Source organism: Myotis lucifugus, unplaced genomic scaffold (genome assembly GCF_000147115.1).
Source record: "Myotis lucifugus unplaced genomic scaffold, Myoluc2.0 scaffold_14, whole genome shotgun sequence".
NCBI lineage: Eukaryota > Metazoa > Chordata > Mammalia > Chiroptera > Vespertilionidae > Myotis > Myotis lucifugus.
Window position 1 is genome coordinate 7,132,001 of NW_005871062.1, and position 26,532 is coordinate 7,158,532.

General features: G+C 38.1%; 1 long non-coding RNA gene across 2 annotated transcripts in view; it reads left to right on the plus strand.

Annotated features, from left to right (window-relative positions):
* The window catches only part of LOC111825112, a 50,544-nt gene that overhangs the window by 20,325 nt on the left and 3,687 nt on the right, over positions 1 to 26,532 (plus strand). The window contains exons 1-2 of one of the 2 annotated variants that reach the window (XR_002828218.1): positions 17,031 to 17,221; positions 24,691 to 24,758. This is a non-coding gene — a long non-coding RNA (uncharacterized LOC111825112). Of the gene's footprint in view, positions 1 to 17,030; positions 17,222 to 24,690; positions 24,759 to 26,532 lie in introns of those variants that run through there. The other variant, XR_002828217.1, reaches the window with a different exon arrangement.

Here is a 26,532-nt window from a genome sequence, read left to right on the forward strand (position 1 = left end):
AAAAATAATGAATATAGATACAGACTTTATACCATTCATAAATTTTAACTCAAAATGGACCATAGGCCTAAATGTAAAGTGTAAAACTCTAAGAAAATAATATAGGAGAAAATTTAAATGACCTTGGGTATCTCGATGACTTTTTAGATACAACAAAAAATGATCAACCAAAGACATGATCAGTGAAAAAAATAATAATTGAAGTTGGACTTCATGTATATTAAAAACATCTGCTCTGTGAAAGACAATGTCAAGAGAATGAGAAGACAAGTCACAGACTGAAAGAAAATATTCACAAAAGACATATCTTTGATAAAGCATTGCTATCCAAAATATACCAAAAAAAACCTCAAAAATAAGAAAACAAACTAATAAATTAAAAAATGGACAAAAGACCTGAACAAACCCTTTGCCAAAGAAGATACACAAAATGGCAAGTAAGTATATGAAAAATTGCTTCACATCATATGTCATCAGGGAATTGAAAGATAAAACAATAAACTCCCACTACATACCCTAATAGAATGGCTGAAATTCAAAACACTGACAACAAATGCTAATGTCAAACTCATGGCCCATGGGCCACATGTGGCCCACATGAATATTTTTGCAACTCAGCCAATATAATGGTATATAAGAAACATTTTAATAAAAATTTCGTAACTTAATTTTTACAATATCCTGTTATACATAATTGTTAATAACAAACTACAATGTTCACTAATGACTGATTATTTTAATCGTGTTACATTCATTTCCCTTACATGTCTTGAGTGCAGGTGCACCATTTTTCTCCACTAATACTAGCAGCAAACATTTTAGCAGCCGATTGCTATGTCATTAGTCTTGTACTGACTTGTTTGGTGTGCACAACAGGAAATATTTTGCTTTCTGAGAACAAGAAAAATAGGTTTATTTGCATTACACTTATTAATATATGCAGTTATTCAGTGTCTGGTAAATTAATGTTCAAGAAAAAATATTAATTTTTATTAAAATTATCTATTATTTTATGTTAATGATTACTCATTTATTTCAGCCCTTTGTATTCAGCATGTCTCTATCGAAATCAACTTACGTTCCTATGAAAATTGAAGCTTTTGTTTTTTTGCAGCTCATATAAACTTAAACCTTGTTTATTTGGCCAGTGTTAGCCTTTGAGTTTGACATGCTTGATGTAGAATGAAAGGAATTCTCATTCTTTATTGGTGGAAATGTAAAATGTCAGAGCCTCTTTGGAAGATAATTTGGCAGTTTTTTACAATCCACTAGATCTAATATACAAAAGTGTATTAGAACTTCTATTTTTGTAACTTTAGAGATAATTATAGATTCACTGGAAGTTGCAGAAACAAAATTAAAGGAGACCCCATTGTGGCCTTCACTTACTGTTAGAATCTTGTATAACTATACTTCAGTAACAAAAGAAAGAAATCAACATTGGTATAGTCCATAGAACTTGTTCATATTTTCCCAATTTTTACTTACACTTATTTGTGTGTTTGTATATATATGCAACTTTTTTACATGTGTAGATTTGTGTAACCACCAAGAACTTCTATTTTTATATTTTAAATCTAAAAAAGAAAGAAAATGTTACCAATGTTTAATAAGTGGATGGCACTGCTACCCACATTGGTGTCTATATATCCATGAGACAATTGCATCCTTGTTACATACCTGAGATGTCCTGAAGAGAGGAAGGGGAGCTGAATGACTGGGCAATCACATTCATTCTTTCTTAGGCTGTCAGTGTATTGTGACATTCTTAAGTTTACATGCGTCCCATCAAGTGTATCTATGGAATATATTATTCAGTTTCAATAAACTAGCCTTTCCAGAGTGAACTAAATGAGTTGAAATGATTTCTCCCTTAAAAGATTTCGACAAGCAGTAGATTGAAGAAAATAACTATTCTGAAAGCACAACCAAACAAGGAAATGGAAGAACTTACCCTTCTACTCCTTGTAAAAAAAAACTCTCTCGTAGTGACATTTCAAGGAACATGCAGTAAGTAAGCAACTAACCTGAGCTGATATAAAGTCAACAAAAAATAATTGAAATGATCAAAAATATATATTTTTAAATGGATTTTAAAATATCTTTCCATTTCTTGTTCACAATGTGCATGTATATTGTGTCATGAGATTTACATTGTATCAATGATGGAATGAGTCATCATGATTTGGAAGAAATCTTGAACATTATGGCCAACCTTTATAAAACTTTTAATGATGTTCAAAATCACGTGACACTCAAGATGAGACAAAATACTCGCCATTAAAGAAACACTTATTATTCCTCCTACAATGTAGCAGCAAACTAAAGTGCAATCCTTTGCTCACTTATTGTCTGTGAGACCTTAGGTTTAACATTATGTCTCCCCACAGAGCTCTGTTGGGGAACCAAGGAAAGAAAAGATGTGAAGGTGCTCTATAAATGCTAAAGCTCTGTGCTAATAAGATATTATGAGTATTAATTATTTTACCATAAAACTTCAGAAGAAAATTAATTGTACAGAAATGTTATTATTTAATAGGCAACATTTGAATCTCAGATGAGGACTTTTTTGGTATACTGCTTGGAGAAATAATTCTTTGAGGCTGAAATGTATATTCAAAAGTAGTAACATGATGGAGAGTCTCCAGACCTGGATTTCAGTGCTGACTTACCACTGTTGTGACCTTGGTTCAGATACTTAATCTCCCCAAGCACCTATTTTCTCACTTGTAAAGGCAACTAATAAATAGCCCATCTCATAAAAATCATTGTGAGAATTGAAGGAAAGACAATATACAATGAGTGGCCAGATTATTATGACCACCTGACTTTTGTAGGCAAATTAGCCATACACTGCATTGTATGGGATATGGAAGCCACGGGCCTGTTCGAACACCTTTGCTGTCTGCAGTTACCAAGATAAAACATCTCCAATTCACACAGGAACACAAGGATTGGACAGTCAAGCATTGGAAAAAAGTCATGTGGTCCAATGAATGACGTTTCCAGTTGCATCATGCAGATGGCAGAGTGAGAATTTGGCGGAAACAGCATGAAAGCATGCACCCCACATGCATGAGTACAACCCTTCAAGCTGGTGAGGGCAGTGTTATGGTTTGGGGCATGTTTTCCTGCATGATTTGGGCCCTTTAATTTGTATGGAACAACATCTGAATAGCACAACATACCTAAGTATCATTGCTGATCAAGTTCATCCTATCATGTTGATGGCGTATCCCAATGGAGATGGCTTCTTCCAACAAGACAATGTGCCATGCCACGGTGCTCATATTGTGCAGGAGTGGTTTCAAGAACATGAAGGAGACTTTACCTTGCTTAGTTGGCCCCCACAATAACCAGATCTCAATCCAATTGAGCATTTGTGGGACGAAGTTAAAAGAGCCATCAGGCGGCTGGTTCCACAACCATCAAATCTCACAGAAATGGACAGTGCTATTCATCAGGAATGGTGTCAGATTCCTCACATCACCTTTCAACATCTCATGGAGTCAATGCCAAGAAGAATCACCGTAGTATTGAAGGCAAAAGGTGGCTCAACGAAGTACTGTTGGGGTGGTTATAATAATCTGGCCACTCAGTGTGTGTGTGTGTGTGTGTGTGTGTGTGTGTATCCCACGTTCAAAGGCTGTTAAATCGCGTTGTTTACCCATATCTTTAGAAAAAAATCACTTCTACTGTTGTGGCAAACAACCTGCTTCCCTATTTATAATGGTCTGGCCCTCTAGCAACTTCAGCACGAAATTATAGCTAATTTGCCTACAAACGTCAGGTGGTCATAATAACCTGGCCACTCAGTATATGTAAAGAACTTGGCACAGTACCTGGCAAAATGCAGGCTCTCAAACCTGATCCCTCCTCCCTCACTTTTAGGCCACTCCTGAAAAACATATCCTTGCAGAAAGCCTCTGTGTTCCTGGCATTATGTTTATTTCTTCTTCTTGTAGCTCTCCAGAATTTTCTTAGAGGACTCAATTGAATACCCGAACTTCTTCAGAAAACTTCCAACATTTAACAGTTTTCTGCTTGTAGTAGATACTTAATAAGAGCTTATTGGATGAGTGGTTGAAGTTAATGATCTCTAACAGGGAGCAAATTTGAGGCCTCAGGCCAAGGAGCTTTGATCTAAGGATTTCAGACACTGGCTGCCACTGAAGGATCATTAGAGTACCCTCCTCTCCTGAGCCTTTAGTGTAAGAATTCCTTTGATGTGTACAGAGCCCTACAGTTTCCAAAGCACTTTCACGTGTATCATCTTATTTGATCCACACAACAAACTTTTCAGTTACTGAGGCAGGTATTCCTAAAGAGAAGCCTGAGGCCCAAATAGCGTGTTCTATTTGGCCAGCAGAGGACATGATAGTGGTACCACTTACCATTTTCTGAGCCCATGCTTTGTATCAGGCACTTTATGCAAATTATTTTATGCAGTCCTCAGAGAAATCTTTGACTCCATTCTTATTGCTGTTTTAAAAACAACCCCAAAACTTAGTGGCATAAAACAGTTTTTAGCATGAACATGGATTCTATGGGTTAGAGATTCAGAAAGGTCGCAAGAGACAGCTTGTTTCTGCTCCATGATGTCTGGGACCTTGGCTGGAAGATGCAAAGGCAGAGGGGCTCAACAGCTGGAGACTGAAAGCATCTGGAGACATCACCAGTCACATGTCTGGCAGTGGCTACGGTCTGTCTACTGGGATGCGAAGACCTATTTGTGGCCTGGGCTTCCTCATGGTGGTCTCGGGTATTTGATTTCTTATTTGAAGGCGCAGTGCTCCAAAATCAATTGTTCCATAAAAATAAAGGTAGAAGCTAGGTCACCTTTTGTGACCTAGATCTGAAGTCATATTGTTGGTTGTTGTTTTTTTGCTTGCTTCACTCTTCATTTAGCAAGTCACCAGTCCACCCATATTCCAGGGAAGGGACACAGATCCACTTTTTGAGGGAAGAGAGCTCAGGTGGGAGGGCAGATGTTGCTGTGACCACCTTTGAAAAATACAACCTGCTACATTCCTCAAAGTATTTAGGAAGGAAATCAAAACTCTGTGAGATTGAGAGGCTTGTCCAAAGTCCCATAGCTCATACGCATCTCACCCAGGAGTTAGGATTTCAAAATCTAAGGTAAACACTGATCACAGTCATAACTACCTTGCAAGTCCTTTAATTTGTTGGTAAAGTACAGTATATGTGGCTTGGCGTAAGCAACAGATTCTGGTGTATCATCTCAAGTTCACTGGAGTGCATCCACTAACTTAATCAAATTATGGGCAGAATCATGCACCATTCAAATTGTTCTCTCATTTTTCAGTGTTAACATTTAAAACCCCATAGTTTTGATGCATTTTAAAGGGTACATCCAAGACTGATTCAAGTCAGTCTGACTTTAGAGGCCAAGCTCTTCCACAGCACCACCCCTAGAAATCACCTCTGAGAGATGGGGAAAGAGAGCAGTTCCAGGCCCACCCAGGCTGGCCCTACTCACACAGAATCAGGACTGTTGCAATCCGGATTTGATTTGCAGGCTCTGTCACTGACTTTACCTGTCTAAACTATTCCCTGTTAAAGCTACAGTTATTCCTGAGCATCTGGATAATCACACTCTCCCTGCCCACTGATCTCTCCCTCCAGGCCTTCAGAGAATAGGAAGAAGGGGAACTAAGATTTGGTAATGAGTGAAATGTCAACAGTTACGGATATAAAGGCACTGCAGATAGACTGAGCAGCACAAGCAGACAGGGGAGTGTGAGACTGCAGGAAGTATTAAGGGATTAGAGAATATGTGGAGCTGTTTTGCCAGGGAAAGATCACTGAGGTCTGATAATACCCAGGCACAGACTTAATTCTAAAGATAATGAAGTAGGGAAAGTAATCTGGTCAGCATTGCAATTTAGCAGTAACATTCTGGAGGCAGTATGGAGAACAGCAGAGGAGGGTGGAGCTTAGGTAAGGAGGCTGGTGAGGAAATTACTGCTGCACATGCCTGCCTCTGGCTAAGGTTATGGTGTCTGAGCATGGAAATTTAGGGTCTTTGCCCATGATCTTTATAAGTGGTTTGGTACCAGTTTTGTTGTTGTTAATCCTCACCCAAGGATATTTTTTCATTGATTTTTAGAGAGAGTGGAAAGGAGGGGAGAGACAGAAAGAGAAATATCAATGTGAGAGAGACACATCGACGATTGGTTGCCTCCCGCAGGCACCCCAAGCAGGGCCAAGGATCAAGCCTGCAACCGAGGTAGGTGCCCTTGACCAGAATCAAACCTGGGACCCTTCAGTTCGTAGGCAATGCTCTACCCACTGAGACAACTGGCTAGGGCTAGTACCAATATTTAAGGAACTAGGCAGACCTCCGGGGCTAATGGAGCAAATGGCCACTAAAATGCACTACTCAAACATCTTGTGCTCAGAGAAATCTCCACTTCCAGGGTCTCAGTGCCTGAAGTCTCCCATTTGAATTATTTCTCTTAGATCTCAGGGACTTAGCACTGGATAAATCATAATCCTTGTTTCATGTGTGGCAGTATTGTATCTATATACTTAGTTGATCTAATGTAATAAGCATTCATGAGTGACATTCAATGTGAAAACAAGGACTTTGAGAGTAACTTGGCCACATCTACGACTGTGGTCTTCCCCTATTCCACCCCTGGCACCCCAACCCAAAGGAACCACCGTCATAAATCTCGTATTCATTATTCCTTAGTTTTCCTTTTTAAATAGTTTTAGCTCATCTATATGTATTCCTTAAAAGTATATTTTATTAATATTTTAATATCATAAAAAGAATATGGTGCACAAATAACTTTGATATTTATACTTTTTAATTAATATTATATTGTGAAGACTTGTCCATATTGTTTATGTAGTTGTCATTTATTTAATTTGAATATGCCATAGTTAATTTATCAACTGCCCTATTAATAGGAATTTTGTTTGTTGATATGTATAGTAGTACTATAAATATTCTTATCTGCATTTTCTTTTTTAAAAATATATATATATTTTTAATATATTTTATTGATTTTTTACAGAGAGGAAGGGAGAGGGATAGAGAGTTAGAAACATCGATGAAGGAGAAACATCAATCAGCTGCCTCCTGCACACTCCCCACTGGGGATGTGCCCACAACCAAGGTACATGCCCTTGACCTGAATCGAACCTGGGACCCTTTAGTCCGCAGGCCGACGCTCTATCCGCTGAGCCAAACCCGTTAGGGCTAAAATATATTTTTATTGATTGCAGAGAGGAAGGGAGAGGGAGAGAGAGAGAAACATCAATGATTAGAGAGAATCATTGATCGGTTGCCTCCTGCATGCCCCACACTGGGGATTGAGCCTGCAACCCAGGCATATGCCCTGACCAGGAATCAAACCATGACCTCCTGGTTCAGAGGTCGACGCTCAGCCACTGAGCCACATGGGCCAGGCTGCAATTTCTGGTATACATATGCGAAGGTTTTTCTGAAACATAATCATAGGAATAGACTTGCTTATAGGGTCCATAAAGTTTAATTTTACAAGAGAATATCAAGCTGTTTTTCTAAGAGGTTTTATAAACTCCTGTTCCAGCCATGACTAACCTCACCAAAAACAACTATGAAAGTCGGTCAAAGAAATCACATCATCTTAAAATAATGGTAATTTTATTTCTTTATTTTCAATTCTTAAGCCTCTAATTTCTTTCTCTTTTCCTATTGTATTATCAATATTTAGCTTATATAGTGAATTATGCTTATAGATTTTCTAATGTTAAAATTATCCTCAGATACCTGTGGAAAGCCCAGTGTGATATATGATCATTTTGATGCACTACCGGATTGGGTTTACTAAAGCTCTCTTTAGGATTTTCACATCTATAGCAGTAAGTGGCATAGTATGTAATTTTTTTTCTTACAGCTCTTTGCTAGTTTTGTTATTAAGGTTGTGATCTTCATATTATCTGAAAATATTATGTTGAGACCTGCTTTATTTTGTTCCACTTGCCTGATTAACCATTTTTCATCCTTTTATTTTCATCTTGTGCATGTATGTTGCTTTAGTATTTGTCTAGAGAATAGCAAATATCTGGTTATTATTTTTTATTTGGTAAGTTAGCTCATTTTTATCTATAGTAGTTATTCATATATTAGGACTTTCTTCTACTCTATTAGTTTATTATTTCAATTTATCATATTGTTTTTTGTTTTTTATTCCTCTGTTTATTATTTTATTTTAATTTAATTTATTTTTATATATTTTTTAGTCCTCACCCAAGGATATTTTTCCATTGATTTTTAGAGGGAGTGGAAGAGAGAGGGAAAAACAGAGAGGAATATCGATGTGAGAGAAACACATCATTGATTGGTTGCCTCCTGCATGAGCCCCAACCAGGGCCCAGGCTGGGGAGGATCCTGCAACCGAGGTATGTGCTCTTGATCAGAATCAAACTTGGGACCCTTTGGTCTGCAGGCTGATGCTTTATCTACTGAGCCAAACTGGCTAGGGCTTCTGTTTATTATTTTAAAGTTGATTATGTCTTCTCACATGTAAGACAAAGACATTAATATTATCTGATGTCCCTTGGCCTTCCTCTGCTTCATCATAGACTTCTAATCTTGTTTTTTATGTATATTCGTTTGCTTTCTCTTTTCTTTGGTCTCAGTTATTTTTAATAAAACAACAACTTTACAAAGATATTTTATCACTTTTACTTCACGTATTTCTTCTGTCATCTCTTAGATTTGTTTCTTATATATGAATAGGTTATTAAAACATTTTTTATATATGGATCTTTGCATGGCAAATATTCTGAAAGTCGGATCTCTTAAGAGTATTTTAATATGTCTTTAATTTGAATGAAAGTTTAGCTGGATATGAAATTCTATACTTTGAAAATTTTGAAAATACTTCTCTTTCTATCTTACATTCTTGAATACTGCTGAAAAATTTGATATCAATATTACTCGTATTCCTTTGTAAGTGATCTTCTTTCTTTCTCTCTGAAAATTTTTAATGCCTTACCTTATCGTCGATATTCTTAAATTTCAACATACTGTACATTTAGGAGTCTGATTTCTCTTATCTTTTCTTTTTTGTTGTCTATGATTCCTTTTGATCTGAAGCATTCTATCTTTCATTAATTCTGTAGCAATTACCTCCATTATTTCTTCAAATATTTCCTTCTCTCCATTTCTATATTTTTTTTCTGGGACTATTTTTGCCTTTTATACCTTAACTTCCATATTTTTTTATTTTTAAACTAACTTTCTGCTAAGAATTCCTCAATCTGATCCCCCAGTTCACTGTGCATTCCTCAGGCAAATTCTTTCTACTAATTACTATCTATTGTGTTTATTATCTCAACTATTACAGTTTCATATTTAACATTTTTACTTGATTCCTTTTATGGTTTCTTGTTTTCATTTCATATTGCTAATATCATCCCTCATTTTTAAGTATAAAAAATTAAATTAATTCTTTAAAATAAATGTAAGTCTTTGATCTGTCAGTTCTAATACTTCTGGTTCCATGGAATTGTAACTCAGTTTGTTGTTTTTCTTTGAAAATATTAGTGCTTCCATTTTTACCCATGAGTTTCCATTCCTCTGAGGTTATGGTTAGTCTGTACAGCAGTGCTGATGGTGTAAGGACTGAAGGCCAGATCTCGATCTGCATTGACACCAGCATGTTCAAATGAGGATGGAGGATAAAACTCTAGTGGAAGGTTCTAGGCATCAGGAAACCAGAGTTAATCACTCCTCACCACACCTAATTTGAATATGCCTAACAGCTCCTCAAATGAGTTCTTTACTTTAGGATGAATTAGTATCTATAAGAGGAGATTGTGATCCACCAACCCTGGGGGTTTAGAAGGAAAAAGTAGGCCAGTGACCGCCTTAGACCAATCCATCTTCGTGTACTTTCCCCACCTCCACTCAGGTGCAGGGCTTCTGCACTGCCTTAGTTCTACACTTGAGATGCATTTTGTTCAAGAGATGTAAGCTCTGGCCCTGTCTGTTCTAAGGCAGTGGGGGTGGGAATGGAGGTGAGATAAAGACCCTAAGAAGTAACAGCTCCTTGTTTTATCCTGACACAGCAGCCTGGATACCCTCTGCCTTAACTGGGCCATTCCAGTCACACGTACATGCCAGAGAAAAACAGCTTCTGTCCCTCCAAGGAGGTCTCATAGCTTTCTCTGTAACTTAATATTTTTCCTCTGTAGTTCCTCTGAGTTGATCTCAGGGGAAGAAACCGGTATGTCAGGCTAGTTCAGCATCTTCTTAGGAACCCTACTTGATTTTTCCTTCTTACAGGTCACATACTGTCTTTCTGTCTTCCTTTAACACACGGGTATCTTTGGGGTGGTAGCACACAGTACTGGTTGAGTAGGTGGACTGGGTCAGCGCTTCCCCTGGGCTGGGAGAAGGGGCAGTATGTAGGGAGAGTGAGCAGGAGTCAGGACTGGACTGTGTTCCCTTTCAGTCATTGATTGCTGTGTTGCCTTCCATAAGTCTTTTCACTTCCCTGGTCTCAGTGTCCTCTTCTAAAAAGTGAAGTTAATAATAACACTGACGTCACTGGGCTGACACAAGACTCAAGTGAGAAATTGGATGTGAAAGGGCTCTTTGTAAATTGTAACGTGAGGTGATTTTATTGATCATCTGGAGACAGGGAAAGAAGTCTTGGGCTAGGCAAAAACTCACTTTGCCAACCTCAGAATTTTACTAAATGTTGGCCCTGCTAAAAAAGCCTGATGCAACTGAACATTCTCTTATTATAGAAAATGACGAATCTGTGTTTGATGCCAGAGTTGTCACATTCTTCCAAGAGTGCAGACTTTTATGGGCCCCTGGAAACTCTGCCGGGGACTATTTCTGAGGATGGGAACATTGTGCCTTGTTGGCAAAAGTTATTAAACCGAGGCCACTTGTGGTCATTGAAGAATCTGGGTCTGCCTTTGCAAAAGTGGGGGCACAGTATCAGATCTTGTCCTCCGATGTTTGCTGATTTGGATACACAGCTTCTGTTAAACTTGGTGCCTTTAGCTTCCTTGTTTGGTGAGGGCCTTTTTCCAGTCTAGTGAGGTGAGTGAGAAGTGAGAGAAGAGGATGGAGCAGGTCCAAATCAAAGACAAGTAGCAGAGGTAGACATAAATAAGAATAATGTGTTCTCTCTGGGAATTTATACAAGGACAAGGCTAATGAGACTTTGTTTTCAATTACTTAAAATGTAGTCTGTCATTGAAAAGATGATGTAATGGCTTTAAAACAAGCCAGAATCCTACACCATATTCAATTCTTTGGTGTTAGCTTTTCTTTCTTCTTCTTTTTTTTTTTTTTTTACTTACATTCTTGTCTATTTCTTGTCTTCCTCATTATGCATGCATAATGCACATTTCATTTTGTGGCCTGATTTTTTTTTTACTTAACATTATATAATAAACATTTTCTTTTTAAAGTTTGTATTTTAATGACTAGATAATATAATTTTTGACAATGTTTTATAATTAATAAAACTATTCCTCTATTTTGAGACATTTGAATTGTCTTTGATATTTTTGGTTTGTTTGATTGCTTTTTGCTAGTATATTGAGTGGCATTGTGTACATTTTGCATATTTTTCTTTTTGTTTTTGTTATCGTTAAATTGTTACCTTTGTATAAATTCTAAAATTCCTATGAATGGGATGACCGGGGAAATATGCCTGGGCAGCTTTATGACTCTTGCATACTATTGTGTATTTTGTGTGTGTGTGTGTGTGTGTTATTTTAAAATGCCATTATCCCTTTTAACCACAACTCTTTCAAGCATTGACTATTTGCTAAAGTCTTTTTTTACTTTTATAAAAACCATGCTTCAAATTTGTTTTCATTTGTACTTCTCTGCTTAACAGCAAAGTTTAATGCTTTCATGTGTTTTTGTCTAGATCATGGTATTAAAATTAAAACTAAGCTGCCATAAATTTTCAGAAATTTTTGAAACCTTCCCAAAATGTTCCCCCAAAGAAATTCAAACTTCCAAACTAATCAAATATATATATTTTTTGTGGCCCAAGCAAAGAGAAGTGTTAAGTTAATTTGTCTTTGGTTTATTGATTGAGTGCCTTTCTTGTGTAAGTCAAGTCCTGTCAGGTAAGTTTTAAGGAATATTGAAAATAAGACATGGACATTACCCGCCCCCCCCAAAACGTTTACATTCCAGTAGAGCTATGACCATATGACTGACCACGATGAAAAAATTGCTAAATGTTGTAACAAATGAACAGAACCAGAGCTACAGGGATTCTGAGAATAGAGATATTATTTCTAATTTGAGTGAAGGAATGTGAGGAGTCAGAAAAGGCTTCTGAGGAAATTCCAGTTGAGTTGAATGAATGGGATCTGAGGTAGGGCCTATTTCAGGGCAGTGAGAGAAGTGAGTTGTAGTGACATTTTGCCTATTTTACATGAGAGATCCTTAGATTTGTAACCAAGTCTTCTAAGTTATAACCATTCTTCTCCAGGTGGCAAATGAAGTGAGACAGGGATGATCGACTCCTGGTCACCAAGTCACATGGAAGAGAAAGGTTTCCACATACATATTATAATAATAATAATAAGTATAATTAATAATAATAATAAAGGTTTCCACATAAGTATAATAATAATTAATAATAATTAATTAATATAAATAATAATTATTTATAATAATAAATAATTTTGTTTTTATGAAGAAAACAAAAAGCGGCCAATCTCAATTGTCTCCACAATATTAAAATTATACTGTGCATTTTGAAAGGCCTAAAATTTATAATGAAGCTCAGTGCTTCCTAAACCCTTCCATGACATAGCACACAAAGAAACTAATAATATCTCTTTATTATACTGCCATGCATCCCTTAATGACTAGGATACGTTCTGAGAAATTTTGTCATTGTGTGAATGCTTAGGGATGATGGTGAACAAAACAACATGAGATTAAATCAAGCACAAGAGAAATGATACAATCAAGAGATGCAGTAACATGAGATGTATGAGGCTGCTGCCAGTGTAACAGGCATACTGTTACATAGCAAAAAAAAATTTGTAAGTAGAAAGAGTACACTATAAAATGTGATGAAAAGTATAGTATGCTGAATACATAAACCAGTAACATGTTTATGATTATTGTCAACTTTATACACTGTACATAATTGTATGTGCTATATTTCTATATGACTGGCAACACAGTAGGTTTGTTTGCACCAGCATCACCACAGACACATGAGTAATGCATTGTACTATGATGTTAGGACAGCTACCAGGTGGTAGGAATTTTTCAGCTCCTTTATAACCTATGGGACACCATTGTATATGTGGTTCGTTGCTGACCAAAACATCATTATGTAGCACATTACTGTACTGGGGTAAAGAGATAATGCTGCTTATTATTAGAGGCAACTGGCCCAGAACTCCGTCTGTCCCAAGTCCAGAAGTCTGAAAGGTTCAATTTCTGGGCATTCTTGGAATCTATTGGGCAAACACCAGGTGAAAAGTTTTGCAGGCAAATAAAGATGATTAATAAGCATAGTTACTAGATTGATCCTGCATGATAAGTAATCAATGCATTGGGCATTGACATTGGTAAAGAAAAAAGGAAGAAATAAAATTTATTATGTTTTTTTATTGATCCTACCTTGACCAGGCTTTCTACTATGAGAAAGAGAAATTTTTATTATTGCACAGAAAGTAACATAATAGAACCATGGAATTCTAGTCATAGTAGTCCAATTATGAAAGCATCCAGAGTCATGAAATTTGCTATGATATACATTATGGGACTGGCTGATGAGAATAATATTTTGCATTAATCCAGTGAGCTCATTCCAAGCAGGTAGAAAGGTAGCCAGTAGATTTTTTAGGATTTTCATTCAATAAATACAGTAATGCAGTCTAAGTATTTGTTCATTTTTGAAATCCTGTCTTGTCCTAAAAATGGTTTCAACTAGTCGGGTACATTAGTCACACAAGGATTCAATAGTTTAAAGGTTGAAAGTTTAGAAAACAATTTAAAAGAAGGTTTTGAATAATAGGAAAAAGTAGATTTACATGAATACTTTTTTAAAAAGTTACACAATTGAGTGCAGAACCCTTGTGGAAAAATTCCTGAAAACCTTTATTGCACCAGCATACTTATTATTGTATTAAAAATTCTAGCAGCTGTGCTTTTCTTCTAAATTAAGAAAATTTAGAAAGCAATATCATGAGCTAATGCTACATCTAAGTGGCATGTTTCAACACTTAAATGTCATGTGTTGCCAGAATCGAGTTTTCCAGGAGACCTGGCTCAGCCCACTCCTCTTGGAGGCAGATGTTGGAGTGGTCACTCCAGGCCAGAGAAGTCAGCATTTCTTGGTTCTCCTTCCAGATTGTGGTGAGGCCCTGGATGCCCTTTATCCCACCTCAGTTTCTCTGGTGAGGCCCTTTGCCATGTGAAGGGGTTGTGGTCAAATGGAAATATTTGAAAGGTTGCCACATGGAAGAGGGATTTAGGCCTATTCTGCATGGTCCCAGAGGATATAACTAGGATTAAAGAGATGGTAGCTGCTGCAGAGAGGTGGATTTGGATGCTAAGTAGAGTTGAACTGAAAGGAAAAGTAGGTCTTCTTACAACTACCTCTTCCTAGGACAACCACTTCATCTAAACTATTTAATTTATTTATTCAATTTGCCAACTCATGATGTAACTAGGAGACTGAGATTCAGAGAGAGTAACTAACACCACTACTGAGGATGCCTAAATTAGACGTGGATCACGGTGAGACTTAAACCTGATCAAGTGTATGAAATTAGTGTATGGAATTAACCACTGAGTTGCACTCTCTGAAAGAAAATGGAGTGTGAGGGGGGGAGGAATCTCAAAATCAAACATTATTTAAAATGTAACAAGTTACTATGGATTTTTTTAATGGTCAAGATAAGCCTAAAATGTAAAGGCAAAGATTTAGGACTGGAGGTGGGAACACCAGCCTAGACAACACACCCACACCTATGACCTGTGTGGAAGGATACTCCTCCTGGGGAAAACCCAACCATTTGGCTGGAGACAGATCCCAAGGAAATAGCTGGTGAGCTGACCACCAGCATTGAGGTTGGTTTTAAATCAAGAAGCTGTCATCTTTCCTTTGAAAATCTTCCTAATATATAGAACTGTCCCAGACAGAACTGGCAGCTTTGGAAGATGGTGAGACCCTTGCTCTTAGGGCTGTTCAGACATAGCCTGGATGTGTATATGTGGAGATGGAGAAAGATCAAGATGTGAAGACCCTGAGGTCTCTTCCAATCTCTTCCAAGTTATCTGACCTAAAATATTAATGAAAGGAAGGAAAAGGAGACATGTTTGAAAAAATTAGAAGAGATCAAGGTCTATAAGAGACTCAGGTTTCTATACATTTCTGTACATGCAGAGTCAGGACTAAGGCCATGGCCTGCTCAGAAAGTCTGCAGATAACAAGCAATGTTAGCCATGACACTCATGTTTTAAAGAAAGAATCCCTGGCAATAGGAGAAGAATCTTCCTGCTCAACCCCTGTCAAGGAAGAGACCTTCCTTACACGACATTGTAGAAGAATGGACATTTATGACTTAAAACCAATAAGGTCCAGAGAAAGGACATAATTTTCCCAGTGTCAGTCCTCCAGCAAAGTCAGCCTCTGCAGAGGAACGCAGGTCTCCCAACTCCCAAGTTTAGGGAGGTTCTTTCCACTGAGCAGCACTACCTTTTCATCTCTATTCTTTTTTAAATTTTATTAAATTTATTGAGGTAACATTGGTTAATAAGTTTATATAGGTTTCCAGTGCACAATTCTTTAACACATCATCTGTATATTGCATTGTATGCTCACTACCCAAAGTCAAGTCTTCCTTCACCATGTATTTGACCCTCTTTATCCTATCCTATCTCTTCCCAACTCCCTTTACCTCTGGCAAACATCATACTGTTGTCTGTCTATGAGTCTTTGTTGCTTTCTGTTTTATATCCCACACATGAGTGCAATCATATGCTTCTTGACTTTTTCCATCTGACTTATTTCACTTGAGAATATCATCTCCATTCTTGGTGAGGATGTTACTTTGCCCCAGGCTGTGAGCTCTGTGAGGGCAGGATTTATCTCTCACACCTCTCTCGTTTATAACTGCCTCCCACCCCCACACTCCCAATGGGAGGTTCTTCATCAATCTTTGGGATCCCTACTTTCCTAATTCTATTTTCATTATTCTCATTTACCAACCTAAGGTACTCAGCTTGCCTAAACATACAAGTTGGAAATAGAAATATAAATCGTCTGAGAGATCATCTAATTTTAACCCCGGCATTTCATAGACGAGAAAACAGGAACTCAGACAGAAGTAAGTTGGTGTCTTAGACACTGATCAACATTGTGTAAAATGCCTATTAATGTGTACTAGCCTATGAAAGCCTGGCCACAAAGCATGGAGTATGGAGGGCCTGGTGGCTGAGCATGAGAAACAGGAGCTGAGACTGGATCCCTGGGTTCTGGTGATTTATCATACTGATTCACAGGCAGATGTTGAGTCATTTCTGGGCTTCGGTTTCTCTAGTGATACGAGGGGGTGAATGTTTTGCACATTTCTTCTCTTGGGATTGGTGTGGTGATAGCAGGCCAGCACTTGGGGAACTTTGGAGAGCCCTTCCCCCACCCTCAGGAGCTGGAGGCAATGGGGCATGTTTGGTACAGCCCTGCAGAATGTTCTGCCTATGAGCTCAGAGAAACTGAGGGGTGAAGGTGGGGGAAACACCATGTTCCCACTGTTTATAGGTTTGATGTTGTAGTAATCAAAACAGATTTGGTCTGGCAGGTGCCATATCTAAGTGACATTCCCTGAGTGAGTCACCTCCTTTGGGGAAACTCCCCTCGCCTGAACTTTCTCCTGGAGGGCAGGGACCATGATTAGCTGTTCTGGATACAGTGCCCAGCTTCCCCCAGGCACTTAACCATGCTGTTTGTGTTGTGTGTTTTCCTCCCACAGGGGCATTTTATGGTAAGGATAGACCATGGGTGGCTGGTTCCATTTTCTCAGGTTACAAGAGTGTATGGTCATCCACTCCTTTTGCAAAGGATTTGAGTCTATTCTGAAGGTTAGTGAGGCAGCTGCAACTTCTCTGCTGCAACAAGGAGAATCCCAGACCATGAGGCAGTAGAAAGACTATTTAACCAGGAGTCAGGATGCTTAATCTGAGTCCTGGGAGGTGAGTCATGGACATCTGTAGCACTTTAAGATAGGGTTTAAAAATTATGCACATACATGATTTTATATAGGCTTTATGATAGCCTTCAGCACATGGCATTGTATCACCATTCAATACCATTTTGTGGAGAAAGTGAATCTCAGGAAGTTTAAGAGACTTCTGGGTCCCAGGCATACAGGGCAGATCTGGACATTGATGTCTTGTCAACATCAGAGCTTCTTCCCATAAATGTTTGCTTTATAGCCCAGGGTCCAGGTTTCCTCTCTACAAACAAGGGTTTTGAAAGATCTCTACCATCCTGTCAAATTCTGACATTCTGTGGTTCTGTGGATTGGGTCATGTGCATCTTCTCTCTAATACTATATCCTTAGCACCTGAGTTTAAAATAATATTGCTATGCTGTGAGACAGAGAGAGATATCAGGGGGGAAAGTGACATGATCACCTTCAGCGGGTGGAGTGAGAAGAAAATTGGTTTGGAGCCAGAGAAAGGCAGCAGGCAGCATGAAATCTTGTCTCTTCTATTTATTAGCAGTGAGACTTTGAACAGACAACTAAACCTCTCTGAGCTTCTGCTTCCTCTCCACAGTTTTCAAATGAGGGCAATGGCACTGATTTTTCAGGTGGATGGTCATAAAGATCACATGAAATCCTATATAATAAAAGCATAGTATGCAAATTGTCCCCTCGACCAGGAGTTAGTCGGGGAGTTCGTCCAAGGGGTGGGGCCGGCAGGGGGAAGGGAGGGAGGCCCTGGCCAGTGGCGGTGGCAGTGGCAGGTGACTGGGAGAAGGGAGGGAGGCCCCAGCAGTGGCAGGTGGCTGGAGAAAGGGAAGGAGACCAAAGCTGGCAGCCAGCAGTCACTAGGGAACCTACCAGTGCATGAATTTCATGCACTGGGCCTCTAGTTGTTTTATAAAAGCTGATCCACTTATTACCTCTAGGCAGGTAGTAGTACTTATTAAAAGTTAGTTTCCATCCCTTACTTTTGACTGGTGGATATGAATGTCCAACTTGTCAAAAACAAATATCTGCTTAATTCCAGGTGCTTGTGACAGTATAGGCTGTATCTGCTGAAAAGGTGTTTAAGACCCCTGGCACAACTATCCACTGGAGTGTGCCCGGGGCAAAGTACACTAAATACGCATTATTTGATTGGAGGTGAGAGTGTATGGACACAACTAGAAGTGCCCTGTATATTAAAAATAATTTTAAGAACCCTTGTTTACCTTACATCATGTAAATTATGCTTATTGGTCCATAAAATAGCCATGTTTCCTTTGATATTAAAACTGCTTAAAACAGTACCTGAAATGTAACAAGTGCTCAATATATATTTAGTGGGCAAGTGAATGAAAAATAATGTTTTAAAGTGTTTGCCATCAGGCAAAATGAATGTTCAGGGAAGATCCATCATACTTAACAGTAGCCTCCAGGATCTTGCTGTATAACCCTGAATCCACACCCCAAGGGACATGAACCCCACAGAGATTTATCCTTTTATTCTACAGTTGATACATCTAGTAAAGTAATAAATGCTGAGTTTGTCTAAAACCCAGGTGTCCTGAGCCTCACCTCAGGCTCATATCACTGCAACCCACTGCTTTGCCCTCAAGTTTCTGCATTGTCATGCTTTTAGCTTCTCTACAATGTCTGCTTCTTTGGTTCCTCCATCTACAATACTAAAGGTTAGAATTAAACTTTCCTTGGGCCGTGCTTTGCTAGGGCTGTGTTACCCAATTTTGACAAATACTCTGACCATGGCTGTTTTCAGTATCCTGCTTGAATGGTCCTATTTGTGAAGGACTTTATGACTGTTTGGTTCTTTCTCCTATTTTGTCTCTAGAGTGTTTAAGGAGCATTTGGGGATTTGCCAGGTAAATTTCAAATCTGGCCTTGTTTCTAAAGAAAGGAAAGTGAGTTCTAGAGTGAAGAATGTCTCTGTCAGATGTAGTCCCTAGAATGACAATCTGAGCTCTCTAATTTTGCTCCTTTCAGGGACCTGTAAGCATACCAGTTTGCCTGCTTAGGCACTGTCTCCTTAAAGACCAATCTGGGAGACATCCAGTTTTGCTAACCTGGCTGCTACCTTTCCCAAGGTATTCTCTTCTCACTGTAGCAAACATTCCCTCTTTCTTCCTTTCACCACCCTTCCCACCCTCCCCTGGAACTCTTCCTCTGCCCAACATTTCCCTGGCTGTCAGAACTTGCTTCCTGTTAGTTGCATCTGCCTTAGCCTAGGTACACCCCAGTGCAGTATCCTGACAAAACAATGTGTTGTGGTGATGCAACAGCCCAAAGTGTCAAAATAATTAGGTAATTAAAACAGGGGAAGGTCAGGGTTTCCTCTGTCTAAAACGACAAACACACTCACAAAGAGAAAAGCTAAAAATGGAAGCCAATTGTACATCCCCCTGTCTCCATTGATCCCAAAGCCTGATACCTACAATGGATCTTTTAAGGAAACCAGAATAAAAACCCAACTGATTTAGAAGGTGTGGCAAGTTTGAACACCAAGGAATAGAACATTTTTAAGGTTTCAACACACTCCTTGTCTTCCTTGTTTGTTTTTACACCAGCCCCACCCTAAGTTCCTGCTGGTGCAATGGCCCCAGATAGTGGCTCAATGCCATGGATGGGACATTGCTCAAAGTGGGCTGTGGGTGCTGAGGGCAAGTCTCTTCCCAGGAAACCAAGTCCTCAAGATCATCCTCCCTTGGCTTTTATTTGTTCATTCATCAACACTCAAGACTTATTAAGAGCCTGCTATATCTTAGGCATTGTGCTTGGTGCTTGGTTGGGGGTTAGGGGCAGAGAAAATTCAGAGCTTAATAGGAAATGACCTCTGTTCCACTAGAGCTCACTCTCTAGTGAGAAAGGTGGACATATAGAATAACATCATAGTCTGCTGTGATGATGGGGCTCTAACTTAGGGCTGAAGGAAGTTCTAGAGGCCCGGAGAAAGCTGTGACCAACCCCATGTGGGGAATCTAGGAACAAGTGACTAAGGAGGTGACATTTGAATTCTAACCTGAAGGATGACTAAGGCTTCTCCAGACAGGTAGGAGGAAACTGCATTCTAGTTAGAGGAACAGTACATTCAAAGTGGGAGGGATGAAATATCATATTGTTTTCTGAGAATATGGAGTTCATAGAAGCTAAACTTAAAGCTATGTTGGAGGAAGGCATGGCACTTTTGTCATTCAGGATCCGGTACTCAGAACTGGCATAGCCAGACCTATGACCAAAACTATCTGCCCTCAGATCTTCATATCTTTTGCCCTGTGTCCTTGAAACAAAAGACAACTGTGTCTGGATGCTGTGAAAGTTTGGGGTGTGCTCCACTACCAACTTTGCAGGTGGAAACTGCATCAGAGAACAGGGAGGATTTCAATGGTTAAGGCACTTAGGAAAAAGAAATTAAACAACTTGTCAAATCCTTCCTCTCAGATAGCATAAATGTCATAGATCCTTGATAAGAAAATAGTGCTAAGTGTCCATTTTCTTTGTTCTAATTAATGACTCTCCAGCTCGTTCTGAATTAGCAAGGATTTCCAACAGTTATGCATGGCAGCTGAGGAACACTTTTGTAAAATTAAACAATTTATTTTACTCTTAAATTTGTATATATGTAGGCTGAGACATAATCCGTATGACCAGGGTAATACAGATTCATAACATTTTCAGCTAAGTGAGCATTAAAAACTGGCATCATAAATAGTTTAACTTTTTAAAAAAATGAATAAGATTTCATTACATTTTAAATAGTATTTACTTAAAATTTTGTAACTATTAATTATAACCTATTTTCAGTTCCCTTTTAAATTTTAATTAATAATCTTTGCTATCCAAAATATTTTGAAGCAATATTTTTTAAATTATATCGAAAGTAGTTTAAATTTTTGAATTTTTATATTTGTTTTCATTTACATTTTAATGAAAATATGTTCCAATTTTATGTTGAATACAGTTAACTATTTGTTTTATAATCCTTCAGATCAACACTGTCCAGTAGAACTTTCTGCTGGGATGGAAATGTTCTATGTCTGTGCTGCCAATGGTAATCACTCGGCATGCAGATACTGAGCTTGTGAAATATGGCTACTACGACTGAGGAACTTTTATTTTATTTTTTTATTACATTTTGATTGATTTAAATTTAACTATACATATGTGGCTACTGGCTATCCTATTGGGTAGCACATTTTTAGATTACTGAAAATAACAATCTAGATAATAATATAAATAGAATTTCTTTCTGAGAACTAGAGAAATAGGATTCCTGAAAGATAGAAACTGTGTCTTTAAGGATGGAGAAGGGGTGCTTTTGTTGTGATGATTCCCTTCTTATTGTTGACTTTCATACTTATTGAGAACACAGATTGCTAATATTCTGTCAGCTCAAATATGTCTAGGTTTTCCAATTGTTAAGATGTTTAGTGGGCTAACTCCCTGGACTAATTGACAAAGGAAACCTGGGAAAGACAGGTGGTATCTGGGTGACTGGGAAACATTGGAAAACAAGACCAGGAGTTTTCCTTACTTGGATCCCTTAAATGTAGTCTCCCTGAATTTCAAGCTCTCGTAGATTTTTGAAGGGCATTTAAATCCACATATTCATAATCTTTCCACTCTTCATATATAGGCATCTCTTTTGCATAAGGTGTCTGATGAAGGAAAGGACTCAAAAGGTCTACCTGTCAAGGGAAATTACATCTCCATCCATATCCATATCCATATCCATATCCATATCTGTAGCTACTTGCCCAAAGTCTTTCCGACTTTCAAATATTCAATTTAAAACTTGTTATCAGTGAAAAAATCTAAACTGGACCTATCTTTGAAGGTGAGGACATATTAAGGAGCAAATCAAATGTTCAGTATCTCTGAAATGACTGCTGGGTGCAACATACCATTTGTTAAGGTGTTTTTCTTTTAGTTATCTGATTAACATAAAATTTTATATTATAAAAGAACATAATACCATGATTATGGAATAAAAAACCACCTACAAGTTTACTATCTTTATAAATCACGTATTTCCATTTTTTCCTGTCTTTTCCAAAAATGTGTATTTCTCACAGTATTAGACATGCAGCACAAATATAACTTTGCATTCTAATGTTTTTCATAAGCATCACACAATGAACAATTCCAATGTAGTCTTTATAATGACATAGCTAAATGGCTTCAAAATAGTACATTTGTGAATATATTGTCATTTATATCAGCATCTCAAAATTACATTATATCTAATTCACTTTTTTATCAGCATTCCAAATTTACGTTATATCCAGTTTACTCTTTCTTTGGCTACTTTTCTGTTGTTCCTTTTCCTAGTCTTGGACTATTTTCTTAGAATAAATTTCCAATAGTGGAATTGTTGGTTCAGAAGAGATGAGAACTTGGTAAAATTGTGAGTTATTATCCTCTCTAATTTATTTACTTTTAATCACATTTAAATCCCTTATTTAAGCAAACTAACTTATTAGTTCACCAACTCACTAACTAGCTCAATGTCCCAGTTTCCTGATTTGTTGTTTTCTTCACATCCAACTGGTTCACAGAGTTGTTCCTTCCTGACAATGAGCCTTATAATTGTTCCTTCCTGTCAATGAACCTCTAGTTCACACTTCTTTACACAAGTAAGTTGCAGTGATAATTTTTGCCCTGAAGCGTGATCACTTCAGAGAGCTATTGTCTAGCTTTAAGGAATTCCCCATCTGCAAAAGTGTCCATGAGACACAGTTTCAGTGATTGTGAAAGGAACTTACTGATAAGCCAGGTAAAGACTGGGATCCTGGCCATCTGCTCTTTCTGTTTCTTACCAATTAAATCTCTGCCAAGACACCTTGGGCTCTGCCACCAACCTGTCCTACCAGCTCTTGCCAAAGTGCAGGCAACCATGTGAACATGGGCATGGGCATTCACCGTACACCCACTCTGGCTAGAACTGGCCTAGATCCCATAAGGGACCAGATGCAATCTTTACCCTCAAGAACCTAGTAGACTGAAGAGATAAGATATATACACTTCAAGAATATGGCTGAGGTTCTATGATTCTAGAGAGGTTTAGAAGATATGGATAATATCATAGACCCTAAGCTGGGCCTAGAAGGACAGATAGAATAGAAAGGGCATAAAGGAGTATAGAGGACATTTAGTTTGGAGACATTAATTTCTTCATCATTCAGTTGATAATCATCTATTACATACCAGGCCCTGAGCTAGGCTCTGAGGAAACAGATGAGTTAAATAACATCCCAGTTCTTCAGGAGATCACAATACTGTGGGAGACACACTCATAACAAAATCATCACCATGGTGTAATGCACACTATCACAGAGGAATTGATAAAGCAATGTTAATGCAATGGCCATATCTGCCTGTCTCACAGAGGAAACTTCCCTCCAACCAAAGGGATCTGTCATATTTTATGAAGATCACATGAATAAAATGGGAGATAGCTGTAGCAGGGTGGAAAGAAGAATCTGCTTAAAAGTTCTTGGTGTTTATTTGACTCTGCTACTTTCCACCTATGTTATTGTGACCAGGTTCCTCAAAAGCTCTGGGCCTCTGTTTTGTCATGTGTAAAATGGAGAACAAAATACTTCTGCAAGGACTGAAGGAAGATTGAAAGAGAAAGAAGTTAATAAAGGGCCAAGTAAAAGAAGTTCTCATCACCATCATCATCAACAACACTGATAACACATATGAAAGCACTTTGGAAACTCTCTAGCCCAGTATAAATGAGCAAAGTTATTGGTGTGATGACTTAATTGTTACCACAATTTACCTGTCCTCATCTTCCAAGCTCTTGGTTACATCTGGACACAAAAGGATGTGGCTATAAATAAACTGGGTTTACTCCTGGCACTCACCACATCTTTTTTCTTTGGGTAAATCCCACCCTGGAAAGCCTCAGAATGTTAACTTTGCATTTTTAAGTCCTCCTGAACATGGTTATGAACATTTTCTTTTCTTTAAGGAAATTAAATCATGTAGAGTCCACTAAACCTAAGACTGTTTAAAATGCATGGAGAGTTGGCCACATGCCTGGGGTTCACCTATTCATCCAGGCATTACTATACAGGCCATTTATTTCATAATTTCTCACGAGAAGCTGTGGCAATAGCCAGAGATGACACAGGTGACAGATGAGTCAAAGAGACAGGGTGACTCAGAGATAACCATCTCAGCCCCACCCCCAGCCCCCAACTGTCATTCTTAAGCTTTCTGGATTTCATAGAGATTTATATTTTTGTTTGGATATTGCTTCAAGGAGATTAAAGGATCTGTATTCCTGGAAGCCTCCTTTTCTGTTTCTTTCCTGGGGCTCTTCAGACCATGCTCCAATTCATTCCTTTGTAATGAGAACAACTCAGATTCCTTGAGAATTTATTCTATGCCAAGAATTGTACTCTGTCTTTTACACTCATCATCTAATTTACTCCTCATATTATCACACAGGTACAATAGTTATCCACTCTTCACAGATGAAGAAACTGTGGAATAAAGAAAGTAAGTAACGAACTAAGGTAAGTCCAAGAATACCTGGTAGAGCTGAACCTAGATTGTCTAACTCCAGAGCCCATGCCTTTGACCATTCTATAATTTTGCCTTCATCAGATAGGAAAGCCTGGAACCACCAAGCTGTCACCTCAATTGTGAATCAATGTTGAGTACTGTCTTAGGGTGGGCTTCTTGTAAAACAAGAACTGTGGAGGAGAAGAAATCAGCTGAAGGATGTTCTAGGCAGCCTTCTTCCTTTGTGGGCAGTTGAGAACACCTGGCTCAGGGAACATGTCCTACATAGCTCCTGCTGGTGGTTTGAGAAGGTCTGTGGTTTACCTTAGTAGGAAGAGAGAACAACATTTTTGGAAGAGGAAGAGCCAAGCTGTTCAATGAGTCACTTCCAGATTCCACCAGCCTGTATTCCTAGCAACACACTTAATTTCACCTTGAGAAAAATGTGAGGAAGTTTATCATCACATACATAGTTCTGACTATGTCTTTCACTGCTGAAAAGCCTCCAATATGATTTGGAATGGTCCCAATCAGCAGTCTCCCAACTTCTCTGAATATGATGTCCCACAGGTATAAAAGATTTGTCTGGAAACCCATGGTGTGTAAAACCATGCTATTATGAACATTATAGAAATAAATAAAAAATAGAAATTATAAGAGAAAAGATAAATATAAAATAAAGAATACTTCAATACTTGCTAATCTTCATAACAGCATACTATCTTTTCTACTACTTCAAGACATAGTCAACACTCTTACCAAAGTTTATCATTAATAATAGTGAGTGTAAACCCATATTTCAAGCATTCTTCCTGAGAAATATTTTTGTTGTACTGCTTGTTATATCTGATTAGGTCATCATTGGCTTTAGCCCCTGAAATGTAGCCAGTGGAAAGCCAGGAATAGGAGAAAAGTCAGCTCTGCCTTTTTCTTGTTTGTTTGTATTTGTTATAAGTATTATTCTCAATCCACAGGTTCTTTGAAGGGATATTTTAAAACTACTTGTCTATTCTGTGAGGCTTTATTTACTTAAATCTAAGTAACCAATCCATAAATCCAAGACACTAACTAAATGAGAACAGCAGTCTAGGTACCTCGTGGACTCTCTGGGGCAAAGAATCCTCTCTACTCCTTCAGAATAACCTCAGTTGGAGATGTGGCATGAAATTATTGGATATGGGGATCCAAGCAATGAGGGATAGGATTTATATATGAATTAATAGGAGTGTATATAATAAATAATAAGAATTTTAAAAAATGTTTTATGTAAATAAAAGTAAATGTAAATAAAGAGTCTAGTATGATTTGCACACCCTCCTGAGAGAATGCACTTTTGGGGGGAAACACCTTTTCTACCAAGATTTGATTCCTTTTCCTTCTAAGATCAGTGACCTACTTCTTTAGCCATACCTCCAACCATCAACAACCCCTCCCACTCTCATGATTACCCATACATTGCACTATACAAACAAACACATAGGGTTGGTCAGATTTCTCTGAAAACTTTCTTCACTTGGGCCTTTGTTCATACTGTTCCCTCTGCTTGAAACACCCATGCTTTTCATTGTTATCTTTGGACAATTTTACTCTTCATTGAGGCTCACCTCAGGCTCAATCTCCTGAGTGAAATAATAACAATATCAACTACCATTTATTGACCTCTTACTACCTGAGGGATTCAGTATTACCTTCACAACAATTTTAGGGGATCTGTACTATTATAAGAAAGCTGGGGGAAAGAGAACTGCCCAAAGCCACACAGTTTTGGGGAGACGGGGAACCAAA